Raw genomic sequence first — 12,607 nt, forward strand, 5'->3', positions numbered from 1 at the left:
TAGTTTAGTGATTCACAGGATTGCTAAATCCCAGAAAAAAAAATGTTTGTACAAAATAGTTTTGAGTTTGTACAGTCAAAGGTAGACACTGCTATTTTTTTGAACACACCCCTTTCAACTAATACCCCAATTGCATAGCCTTAAGAGCAAGCATATCATGAATGCTGGGTCTTGTTTGTTTTCTGAGAATCTACTGAACCTACTGGTAACTTGTTTGCCACGTAGCAATAAATAATATACTAAAAACCTTGATTATTCTGGTTAGTCACATTGTACTGCTATTATTTTGAACAAGACTGTATATGAAAAGAAAAAAATCCTTGTTATTTTTCTGTTTCTCTGGTCGCATTTTTCAATTACATGTTTTTATATAGCACTTTTCACAATTGTTTAATTGTTTCAAAGCAGCTTTACATTAATAAAAGCAGGAGAAAACAGAAGAATTGATGGACAACATAAGAAGCAGAGTACAGCGGTTAAGATGAAACTACTAGCGAGAGTAGTAATAATTTAACATATAGAAGAGAGCTCTAAGTTAAGCCAATGTCAGCTGAGCTGACTCCCTAGGGGTTGAAAAAACCCTAATTTAATCAGGAGGAAAAAGTCCAATGAAGAAAAAACAAGAGAATCATAACAGCATGTCTATTGAGACTGCTCTGATTTAATGGAGATTTTAAAAGGAGGAGTTAGAGCATTGAAGATGGGTCGAGGCTGGGTCTTCCAACATGACTATGACCCCAAAGCACACAGCCAGGATAACCAAGGAGTGGCTCTGTAAGAAGCATATCAAGGTTTTGGCATGGCCTAGCCAGTCTCCAGACCTAAACCCAATAGAGAATCTTTGGAGGGAGCTCAAACTCCGTGTTTCTCAGCGACAAGCCAGAAACCTGACTGATCTAGAGAAGATCTGTGTGGAGAAGTGGGCCAAAATCCCTCCTGCAGTGTGTGCAAACCTGGTGAAAAACTACATGAAACGTTTGACCTCTCTAATTTCAAACAAAGGCTACTGTACCAAATATTAACATTGACTTTCTTAGGTGTTCAAATACTTATTTGCAGCTGTATCTACAAATAAATAGTTTTAAAAAATCATACATTGTGATTTATGGATTTTTTTAGATTATGTCTCTCACAGTGGACATGCACCAAAAATGACAATTTCAGACCCCTCCATGATTTCTAAGTGGGAGAACTTGCAAAATAGCAGGGTGTTCAAATACTTATTTTCCTCACTATAGATAGATAGATAGATATGAATACAGGTAGATTAAACGGGAGGAAGTCTGTGGTCATTGGTCAGACATCGACTGAGCAACACGTTGCAGGAAGGGCAGTAGATCAGTGGTGTGATGAGCTTCACGCTGCAGGAGCTGGGTCTGTTAGGACGAGACAGGGAGAGAGTAACAAAATACTAAGGTCCTTTCGAAAGTAATGCAAAATGGTTGAATATCTGCTTGGTTCCTGTTGGTGGGGCTTTGTTAGTGTGACATCACATTAACAAGAGAATCATAACAGAATGTCTATTGAGACTGCTCTGATTTAATGGAGATTTAAAATGGAGCGTGGATTTTTTTTTCAGTGTAAAATGGTTATGTTAACACACTCCCAACACACACTTACGTCCAAACACCTTGTAAAAGTGGATTTTGCATAATATGTGCCCTTTAAACATGCTACAAATCTGCCTCACTTATGGTCAGACAGCTGGATCATGTTTGTGCCATCTGTTATTTCTGTTGGGGTTTTCTGATAGGTTTAAGTCAAAACAAATGCAAAAGTCTTCACATTATTTAGTTCACATGAACTGTAAAAGCAAAAGTGCTGACAAGTATTATAAAGGAGTGTTGAAGGTTCAAGTGAATGTAAAATGTACACAGTATTCCCAAAACCTGTTCTTCAGCTAAATGTAAAGCCAGTTTGAGCTGTTGTTGTCATATTGACATGACCTGACTTAAAGGATGAACAAGGACTTACTGTAAAATATGTGGTAGTTTCTTTAGTCTGTTGAACACAAATTAATTTGATAAATGATAATAAGCACACATTTGACGGTACACAATGACTTCTGTAGTAGGATAAACAAATAATATAGAAGTCAATGGGTACTGTCAACTGTGTGCTTAACATCATCGTTTATCAATCTTCAATTGTTACAGGTTTAAAACATGAGGGAGGGTTAAGGATGACAGAATTTTAATTTTTTGGGTGAACTATCCCTAAATTCATTTTAGAATTATTAATAATACATAAATCCTTGTATTCCTAAGGAGCATAGGAAATCTGAGGAAAACTGAGCGTCTGCTGCCATCTGCTGTGCAATATCGACAAAAAACTTTTACACTTATTTCATTTGTATATGTAACATTTTGAAGAAAGTTAAAGTTTGAATCTTAACTTAAAACAAAAATAATTGTTCAGTAAAAAGCGCAATGACGTCAGCGTAATATTTGCATATTACATTTCGACTGACGTCTTCTGACTGTGGGCTGACACTAAAACTTCAGTGTTTGACTTTAACAATCTCTCTCTCTCTCTCTCTCTCTCTCTCTCTCTCTCTAATATGTCAAATACATCTCCCCAGAGTATATGTGAAGGTTTTTTTTTAGCTCAGAATATCATATAGATATTTTATTATAGCATGTTTAAATTGCCACTTTGTAAGTGTAAGCAAAAATTTGCCATTTTGGGTGTCCTTTAAAATGCAAATGAGCTGATCTGTGCACTAAATGGCAGTGCCGTGGTTGGATAGTGCAGATTAAGGGGCGGTATTATCCCCTTCTGACATCACAAGAGGAGCAAAATTTCAATTAACTATTTTGCACAGAATGGTTTACCAAAACTAAGTTACTGGGTTGATCTTTCTCGCATGTTCTAGGTTGATAGAAGCACTGGGGACCCGATTATTGCACTTAAACATGGACAAGTCAGGTTTTCATGATATGTCCCCTTTATCTTAAAAACACATTGTACTCTTGTACATATCAGTGCCATTGTTTTCAAGGTAAGGTTTGTTTGTAAAAAAAAGACTTAAATGTTCTAATTTAACTAACTATAACTAACATGTTAATGAATGCTGTAAAAGTTGTATCCTTGTTATTTAATGTAAGCCTTTTTTATTTTGACGTATTGAAAATAACTAACTGAGCCCTGCTCAGTTTGCTGTTGAAGGTCTTGTGTTCCCATCATGCCTTCACGGGGACGCGCACAGGACTGCTCCACTCTCAGCACCCTTGTGCACGAGGACGCGCGCACTCAAGACTTCTACACTTTCAGCACCCCCGCGTCTGTGTGTGTGCACTTGTTGTTACCGGTGTGTTGCGGATGCTAATTTAAACAAACTCTGTCGAAAAAGTTGGCCTGGATTGTGACAATAAGATCACAAACGGTCTGAAGTTAAAATAATGTGATTTATCTTCAAACCGGTGAGTAGAAACGCTATAGCCGAAGTTTGTGGGATCTGCTTTGTGTTTAAACTTTCTCATCGAGGCCTTGTGTTATTTCATCTATATAGTTGTTTATAACTTACTAAACGTTGGTAAGATTTCAGCTTTTATGTCGTTCAGAGACATACTATGTCTTTTATTGGCTACTTTCGGGAGTTTTTTGTTTCGTATCATTCATTTATCGCTGCAGTTGATACGGAGTGTGACGTATGAGGTAAGTAACTGGGAAAGTTTCGCTGGGATTATGTTGAGTTCAACGTATCATAACTTATGACGAATAACATTTTGTGGTTTTGTTTGTGTCGGTTAGAGGTGGCCAGTGTTTAAATATATTTTATATCCGTTCGGTGTATTTATTTACACTTGTCCTCTGTCACGCTGAGGAATGCGGGCTGGTTTATCGCGTGGCCGTTGCATTCCTCGCATTCTGTCTTTGATTTATGTCTGATTCACTGGTGATCGGATGTAATGCGTATCTTTTAAGTTTCGCTGCTCCCAGATAAGATTCTGTTGTAGTTGGTTTGTGGTTTAAAAAGTTTAATACTTGCTAGAGGTCATGCCTTTCCTATGTTTTGGTTTCACGGTTAAGTTTCTAGAAACTGGGACCAGTTTTAAAGCCATTAAAGTTAAGAAAACCACCAGTTTTACACATTTATTGAGCCCAATCTACTGCATTCAGGCCACGTGTTTAAAGGGATGGTTCACCCAAAAGTGAAAATTCTGTCATAATTTTCTTATCTTCATGTTGTTGTAAACCTCTATAAATTCATTTTTTTCTGATGAACACAACAGAATGTATTATATTATACCACGGGTCTGTTGAATGCTGTATTCTGATTGGCTGAGAAATGTTCCGTGGGTATGCATTAATTTCTGATAACCCCACACCTAACTTGTCAAATGTCTTAAAAATAGGCACCAGAGCAATGTCTGTGGTAAATGTGGGATAAGAGGAATAATTGACTCTGGTCCTTTGAATTATTTGAAAATAATGCACACCCGCGGTGTAACAGGTCGCTTTCACAGTTGCCAACTCTCTCGAGACAAATACGCAACTGCATCTTCAAAAACAAGCCCAAAACAAGCCCAATATAATATTATTTAGTTTTATAATTTATTATTTAATACCAATAAATGAGCCTGCAACATGTTAAACGGAAATCTCTCCAAAAGGATAAACAAGTTATTTAGCAAAATCTTTTACACAGGAGATAAAGATAAGAGCATCAATGGGAGCTGTAACATATTTAGCTTAATAAAATACATTTTAACCATATGTATCTTCTTTTAGTATTAGTAGACTATTTGTTTTATATATTACATGCATGCATCCATTACAAAACATGGTAAAAATTAGATATTTACCTTACAAAAGGTGTCCATCCATTACACTATTCATCATCTACTCAGCTGTCTCCTCTTAACTATCATAACAGACTAACATTAGTTTAAATTACAGTTTCGCTGAGTTATTAGCTCTTGCGAGCGCGCTGCCTGCGCGGTGAACCTGACTTTTCTCCAATGAGGGGGAGAAGGGGCGAATTCTGTGGGATTTTTTCACGAATTACTCCACAGCACTTACTGTATATTAGCTGTAAGCAGACAGTGTCAATCAATGTATTGGATATTGAGAAAACACCAACCATAAATGTAAAGAAAACAGATTATCATAACAAGCAACCTTATTTCTTTAAATAAGCCCAAAAAACCGCAACCCGTGATTTTTTAACGCAACTTGCAAAAATAAGAAGCCCAAAGTCGCGTATTATAAGCGGACTTGGCAACTATGGTCGCTTTGCGTCGTGCCGCATTGCACCTTGGGTGTGCATTATTTTCTTATAATTCAATGGCCCGTCGTCAATTATTCCTTAAATAAATGAGGGTAAGCACACAGCTGATTGTAACCATTGACTTCCATAGCAGGAAAAACAAATATAATGGAATTCAATGTGTACCATCAACTGTGTGCTTACCATCATTTATCAAAACATCTTCTTCATCATTTATCACAATATTAAGTCAATGGTTACAATAAAAAAATCATACAAATTTAGAACAACATGAAGATGCAAACATTTTGACAGAATTAACAATTTTGGGTGAACTATCCCTTTAAAAGCCTACTGCTACTGTACTTCTTCTGCTGTAGGGATCGAGAGCCTACCAAACCTACAGATGCCCCAATAAAATATTTCTGTGCAAACACCGATATTTAATTACTTTATAGGCCTATACATTGGTGCATAGTAGGGATGGGCATTCGATTAAATTTTTTTAGTCGATTGTCGGGAGAATTAACGATCGACTATCGATTAATCATTGATATTTTTATAATAAAAAATTTATATTTAACTTTAATATTTCAAAAATGTTGAATACAAAAATACAGCGTGTTTTCCTCAATGAGACCTTTATTACAAATCAACTTGTGGCAAACAGTTAAACTACATTTAGTTAGACAAACGGAACATATATGCGCTTGAATATGCGGTGCTCTAAAGCAGCGGAACCTGCAGCTGCGAGTCGCATTCTTAAACAGAGACCTCATTTGTTCCAAAAAATCATGACCTCTTCATGATTATTTTTTGAAATCAAAACGGAAGGTCACAGATAACGGAGTATGGTGTCAAATATTGCACCCTGGTGGTAAAATGTTGAATTGCTGCCACACAGTGAAATTCATTTAATTGCTTCAAGACACACGCTACGCTACGCAACGCAACGCAACCTGCATTAGATAAAAAAAAGTATTTGATTAATCAATAACAAATTAACGTCATCGACTAAATTCTTAACGATCAATTATCGATCATCGATTAATCATGCCCATCCCTAGTGCATAGGTCTATCCCTACATAAAGCGATAGATCAGATCATAAATCCGAGGTCGGTCAAAGGACTCACAGGTTTGAAACAGTCACAAACCTTGTGGTTTTTATAAAAAAATCTTAAAATGTATTTTGAAGATGATAGCAGGACTTCAGTGTTTGGAACGACATGGGGATTAGTGATTTATGTTCAAATTTTTATTTTGGAGTGAACTACCCCTTTAAATCCGAATGAAAGTTAGAGCATCACAAAATCTTGTTTCAGACTGCAGTAATGGACAGCTACTTTTTTGTAGACGTGTAATCTTATCTAATCTTTTTGAGAAAAAGGGAGGTTTTCTGCGTATTATCTTCTGTGTTGATGTGAAAGAGGGGGAGGTATCATGGTCACAGGCAGTCTGCAAGCCAGGAGTGTATTTACACCATAACAGGACTAGTAAATCAGTTACAGCAAGTGTAAACAAAACTTTGACATCTTAAAGCCATTCTGCTGCATTATCACACAAGTAAACCAGCACAAACCAGTATAACGTAATGTAACCAATGCCCTTCATCCAAGTGTGTATTAACCGCAGAATGGAGGTTTTTAGTTTATAAAAAACACAAAGGTGGACTGAGAATCACATTTAATGTGTCTTATGTTTAACGTTGCATGTCCGGAGGAAGCAGGGTGTCTGTTTTTCTACCCTGTGCTTCTGACTGGTGCAGCCTGCTTTTCTTGTTTGGCCGATAAGTGTGAATCATAGCTACGCTACGTAAATGATCGTCTTGATCCATTGGATGATTCGTGGGAAGGTGCAGCCTGAGAACCACCTGTAGGAAGCATTACATAACCTTGCATTGGGTAGGTCTGACTATTTCTTAACATGTGGTTCAGATCAAGCAGTGATGCTTTAAATTCCTGAAGCGCTTTATTTTTGCTGTTTATGAGAGTGCAGCAGGATTTGGGTATGAATGTGCATCCTAGTCTGTATCCTTCTCCTCATAACACAGCACAAGCCATTTGTTTACATAGCGTGTGATAGGTTTACTGTTCTGGTTTGTCTGCTATTTATATACAGACCTTTATGTCCCCTTTTATGTTGTCATCTTAATGAATGAATGCTTTATGAATGTTTGGATAGCAGGGCACATGTTGTACTGTTAAGCATTGTTTGTTTATAGGTAAGTTGTAATGGAGGACAGACTGTAACAGATGAGTTGTTTGCGTAATACACCTGTGTTGGGGTATATTAAAAACTCGTATCATAACAAAAATAGCACTAAGATAAATACTTTTATTGATTCACTCACATTCATTCTACACATCAAACATTACTATACACTTTGTGGCAATAAGGAATAGTTAAAGGTAATGTATAGTTCACCTTAAAACCTGAAGTTGTATAAATGTCTTTGTTTTGCTAAACACAATCATGCAGGAAGCAAGAGCACCAAAAATAATACATGTCAATGTGTTAAAAAACGGTTTGGTTACTAATATCTTCCTTTGTGTTCAGCAAAAACAAAGAAATGTATACAGGTCTGTAACAACACATGTTGTAATGTTGCATGTAAGTAACTATTCTAGGCTGTGCTGCACATAAAGCTTCTTGCATGTGAAGGATAGTTTGTGGGTGTTTTCAGTTAAGACCAGTTATAGCTTTAGGATATTTTTTGATAAACCTGTTGTGTTTTCCAGACGACAACAGTTTAAACAGGTGATGGGCAGGGTAAGATATGTGTCCTTCAAAGGAGGTGAATATGTCATCCAGGCAGGAAGCTGTTGGTTTTTGATGTCTAAGGGTGCACTTATAATATCCCAAACAAACCGCACCCATGCTCATTTGACCTCCAAAGCCTGCTTCGTTTGACTAGAGAGATTGCTCTGTACCATGCCCGGGGTGGCTTGGTTAATGGCGCCCTGGCCCCCGGTTTGGTTAATGGCGCCCTGGCCCCCGGTTTGGTTAATGGTGCCCTGGCCCCCGGTTTGGTTAATGGCGCCTGGCCCCTGGTTTGGTTAATGGTGCCCTGGCCCCCGGTTTGGTTAATGGCGCCTGGCCCCTGGTTTGACCTAATGATAAAAGCCTGCTCGGATTGATAAAAGTACAGTGTGAGTGCAACCTTTGGGGGAGTGGGGACTATCGTGCTCGGGCACGGTTCAAGGCAACTGTGCCTAATATGAGCGCCCTCTAATAAAAAAGGTGAATGTATTGTTACACCACATTTAAATGTCCTCTTCAAATCATCCTATGGGCCAGCAATGTTTTCCACAGAATTTTGTGAAGATATTGGTGCTCAACATACCTTCCAAAGAAAATGTTGCCTATTTTAACTAGCACTTGACCAGAATATTCGAATATTCGTTCCGTGGGTTGACATTCGATTTTCAGTTTTGAGATTCAAATATATATATATATATATATATATATATATATATATATATATATATATATATATATATATATATATATATATATATATATAAATATTTTTTACAGCGTTAATGCAGAGCTTTTGTCAAGCAGGAAGTGCGCTTCACGCTCCCGCTCTATAGGTGGTACAGAGAGACCAACATCCATAGCCAACAGCCACCAAACGCCACCAGTAGAAAGAAGATCGCCTCGTAAAGCGCGATTCCTGCTTTGGCATTCACACTAATAGTGTTGTAAATAACGTTCAGTGTCTTGCAAAAACTGATTGATTTGCTTCACAAGACGTAAATATGTCACACTGAGTTATGGGGGATTACTTTTGTATTGGATATATATGCTTTAGCTCTCGAAGTGGCAGATCGGTTGACGGAGCACTGGGGTTTACGCAAAATATCTTCTTTATTTTCTACTGATGAAAAAACATATTGGATGGTGTAAGTGTTTTACGGTAAATAAACTTTATTTTGAAAGTATGCTACTGTTTTATTACAGTTTGTTGAACTTCGTTCATTTATTTTCGTTGTTTTATTCAAATGGCCTACCCTTTACGTTGTCAGTAATTACTGTGCTGCTTATTTCTGATACGGGAATGTTTGTTTGTTAGAAAAATGTTAGGCTAGTACCTTATTAAAAGTATTGCTCTTGTGTTTGTTTCACTAATGCTGTTCTCGCAGGATGCGTGACAGGCACACCGCTTCCGGCTTGCACTTTTCTATAGTTTATTAAACGTTTATTAATTCTTAACATGTCACATGTCCATATTGCACAAAAAAGCCACTACACTCCCTTGGGTCTGCAGCAACACATCCGCAACATAATAAAACTGTAAACAGACAGACACACACACACACACACACACACACACACACACACACACACACACACACACACACACACGCGCACACAGAGAGATTCCTGCCTTTATTAAAGAGAAAAATATGTTCAGCCCCTCCTTTCGAAGCTTTGAATATTCGATTTGATTTCTACTAGAGCTTCGAAGCTCAAAAAATGGTATTCAGAACAAAACCTTATTTTAACAGTAAATGCAGAAACAGTAAAGAAAATAGCTATAGTAGTAATTTAATCATCAGCTCCTTGGATATAAATGGTAATAATAGGGCACAACATGTGGTTAAATGCGAGTTCAGTCAAAACATTAGTGGTGTGTTCAAAATATCGATATGACGAATTGACGATACACCGTCATGAACTCCTGGTGATGCGCGCATCGATAAAGCACATTCCGTATCGATTTTGACACACCTTTGAAGGCAGCGTGACAGATCGTATAGTTAATCCGAGATCATACTAAAGGGACGCATATGACCCGCGGAGAACGTTTAGTGATGTTTAAGGGGTGTACTTTCCGCCTTTGTCTCCGTCTCATGCGCACACACGTCTGCAGTGCACACCTTTCCTAAGAGCGTGCTTTTCTCTGTTTATTCGCAGATATCCTAACTTTAACTTCATGACTAGCACTTTGCAGCAGTTTAAGTAGCGTTGCACGAAAAGACTGCATGTCGCATCTTAAAGGAATAGTCTACCCTTTTGCCATATTAAACTTTGTTATTACCTCAACCTAGACGAATTAATACATACCTATCTTTGTTCAATACGTGCACTGTACAGCGCGTTATGAATGTGTAAGCATTTAGCCTAGCCCCATTCATTCCTAAGGTACCAAAAAAAAGTTTTATTTTGTGGCACCATACTTACTGGTATAACTCCTCATGTAACAGTCTTTAAATAGGGAAAACACGGAAGTGTTCGGTGGCTTCCTTGTTTGGTACCATAGGAATGAATCGGTCTAGGCTAAATGCTAACACATTCATGACGCGCTGTACAGTGCACGCATTGAAAAAAGATAGGTATGTATTAATTTGTCTAAGTTGAGGTAATAACATAGTTTAATATGGCAAAAGGGTAGACTATTCCTTTAAGCAATCCATAATAAACCTATTGTGTGCATGCATTTAAAATCAATGAAGCACACGCTGCTGGCCTTTTATCCGCTCTCTTATAATATACAGTAAGAAAGAAATGAAGACCACTGCTCTATATGTTTTGTAGGGCCAACAATTCCCCGATACGATACGTATCTCGATACAAGGTCACGATACGATACGTGTCACAGTACAGGAAAACTTAGAATTACATTTTCATTTAGAAAAATTATACGTTTCTTGTACATTGAATAAGCAGTGTTGTAGCAGTTGTGTTTTGGCCATTCATTTATTATCTTTTAGGGAACTTGTTGAAAAGCATCAAATCCATCTCTGTCAGACTTACAGTGCTTAACTCCTCTTGTTTCAACCCAGTTTTACAAAAATAGTGCCTTACTGGGGTTCTCTCATTAAATAATTCTTCTATATCTATGAATATGTATAAATATGCAGTCAGACTACATGTTTCTCTATAAGAATCAGACTTTTAATGTGACAGCTATATACTTTGAAGTAGCTTTATATCTCTTCTCCTAGACACACACGTTACACCTGCAGCTCTTTGTCATCTTTCTTTCCAATGACCACATACTTTTAATAGGGCTGCCTAATGAGTAGTCACGACTAATCGTTTGCAGAATAAAAGTTTTTGTTTAAATAATTATTATACACAGTACATCAACAAATATTATGTATATGTAAATACAAACACATGTATGTATAATTTTAAAGAAAAAATATATGGATATAATACATATTTATAAATGATATAAATTATATGTAAATATACAATGTTTATACAGATGCAAATATTTCTTAAATATATACATGCATGTGTGTGCATTTATATATACATCATTACACACACATTTAATATGTAAACAAAATCTTTATTCTGCAAACGGTAAGTTGCGACTTATCATTAGGCAGCTCTAATTTTTAATGCTTGAAACACAATCGGAGCATTACAGTGCCGAATGATCATCATTTTAAATGTCATTTGTGCTCACTTTAAATGACAGTGTAAATAATTTTATAATTTACACTGATTAAATTATGTTTGTACTGGACTAGTTGATAACTGCAGTGAATATCAAAACATTAGTTAGGTTTAACTTGCATCTGACTTTTCGCGGGAGTTTGATTGGCATGTGTGAGGCGTCCTGACCAATCATAACATTGATATTATGTGTCACTGACGGTATTTGCCATTTTGTCCAACATTCAAACCACATAAGAGTTGAACCTGCTGATCCCCTTAGGGCTTTTCACACTGGAAATAGTAGTGGTGTGACGAGATCTGGCAAAATTATATATGAAGAGCTCTTTTCCAAAACGCTATAAATCCATTTCAATAGTTTTCAGAAAAAGTACATTTTTTACCTAGACCCACACATTTTGTGAATATTCAATTTATGCTGTTATAATGGATTTTTTGCTCAATCTAAACATGTTGAATAATGATTATTAAATCAAACAACAATATTGTTGATTATAAATTCAAAGTTAATTTTATTTTTTTTCAAAAACGCTATAAATCCATATATTTTTCCAATAAATGTATGTTTTTTCTTTAAAAAACAAAACAAAACAAATAACAGAATATGCAACATATACTCAGGGACTCTTCATACTATAAATGAATAAGTAAATTATTCAGATTGTGATATACATTGGAGCCAGTATGAAATAAACAGAATTACACATAACTAACTTGCTATTACTCCCTCCACCATTTCAGTTTTCTCCTTAGCAGGGCATTAGGAACCTCTCTCTCTCTCTCTCTCTCTCTCTCTCTCTCTCTCTCTCTCTCTCTCTCTCTCTCTCTCTCTCTCTCTCTCTCTCTCTCTCTCATCTCTCTCTCTCTCTCTCTCTCTCTCTCTCTCTCTCTCTCTCTCTCTCTCTCTCTCTCTCTCTCTCTCTCTCTCTCTCTCTCTCTCTCTCTCTCTCTCTCTCTCTCTCTCTCTCTCTCTCTCTCT

At 36.9% G+C, this 12,607-nt stretch overlaps 1 protein-coding gene across 4 annotated transcripts in view; it reads left to right on the forward strand.

Annotated features, from left to right (window-relative positions):
• The first annotated feature begins 3,238 nt into the window (after positions 1 to 3,238).
• arhgef18a (rho/rac guanine nucleotide exchange factor (GEF) 18a) overlaps positions 3,239 to 12,607 on the forward strand; it is a 39,402-nt gene continuing 30,033 nt past the window's right edge. For all 4 annotated transcript variants that reach the window (XM_065277028.2, XM_065277027.2, XM_065277029.2 and 1 more), the window contains exon 1: positions 3,239 to 3,422. The gene's annotated coding sequence lies outside the window, so the exon portion shown is untranslated. The remainder of the gene's footprint in view (positions 3,423 to 12,607) is intronic.

The sequence above is a fragment of the Paramisgurnus dabryanus genome, chromosome 6 (assembly GCF_030506205.2).
Source record: "Paramisgurnus dabryanus chromosome 6, PD_genome_1.1, whole genome shotgun sequence".
Lineage (NCBI taxonomy): Eukaryota > Metazoa > Chordata > Actinopteri > Cypriniformes > Cobitidae > Paramisgurnus > Paramisgurnus dabryanus.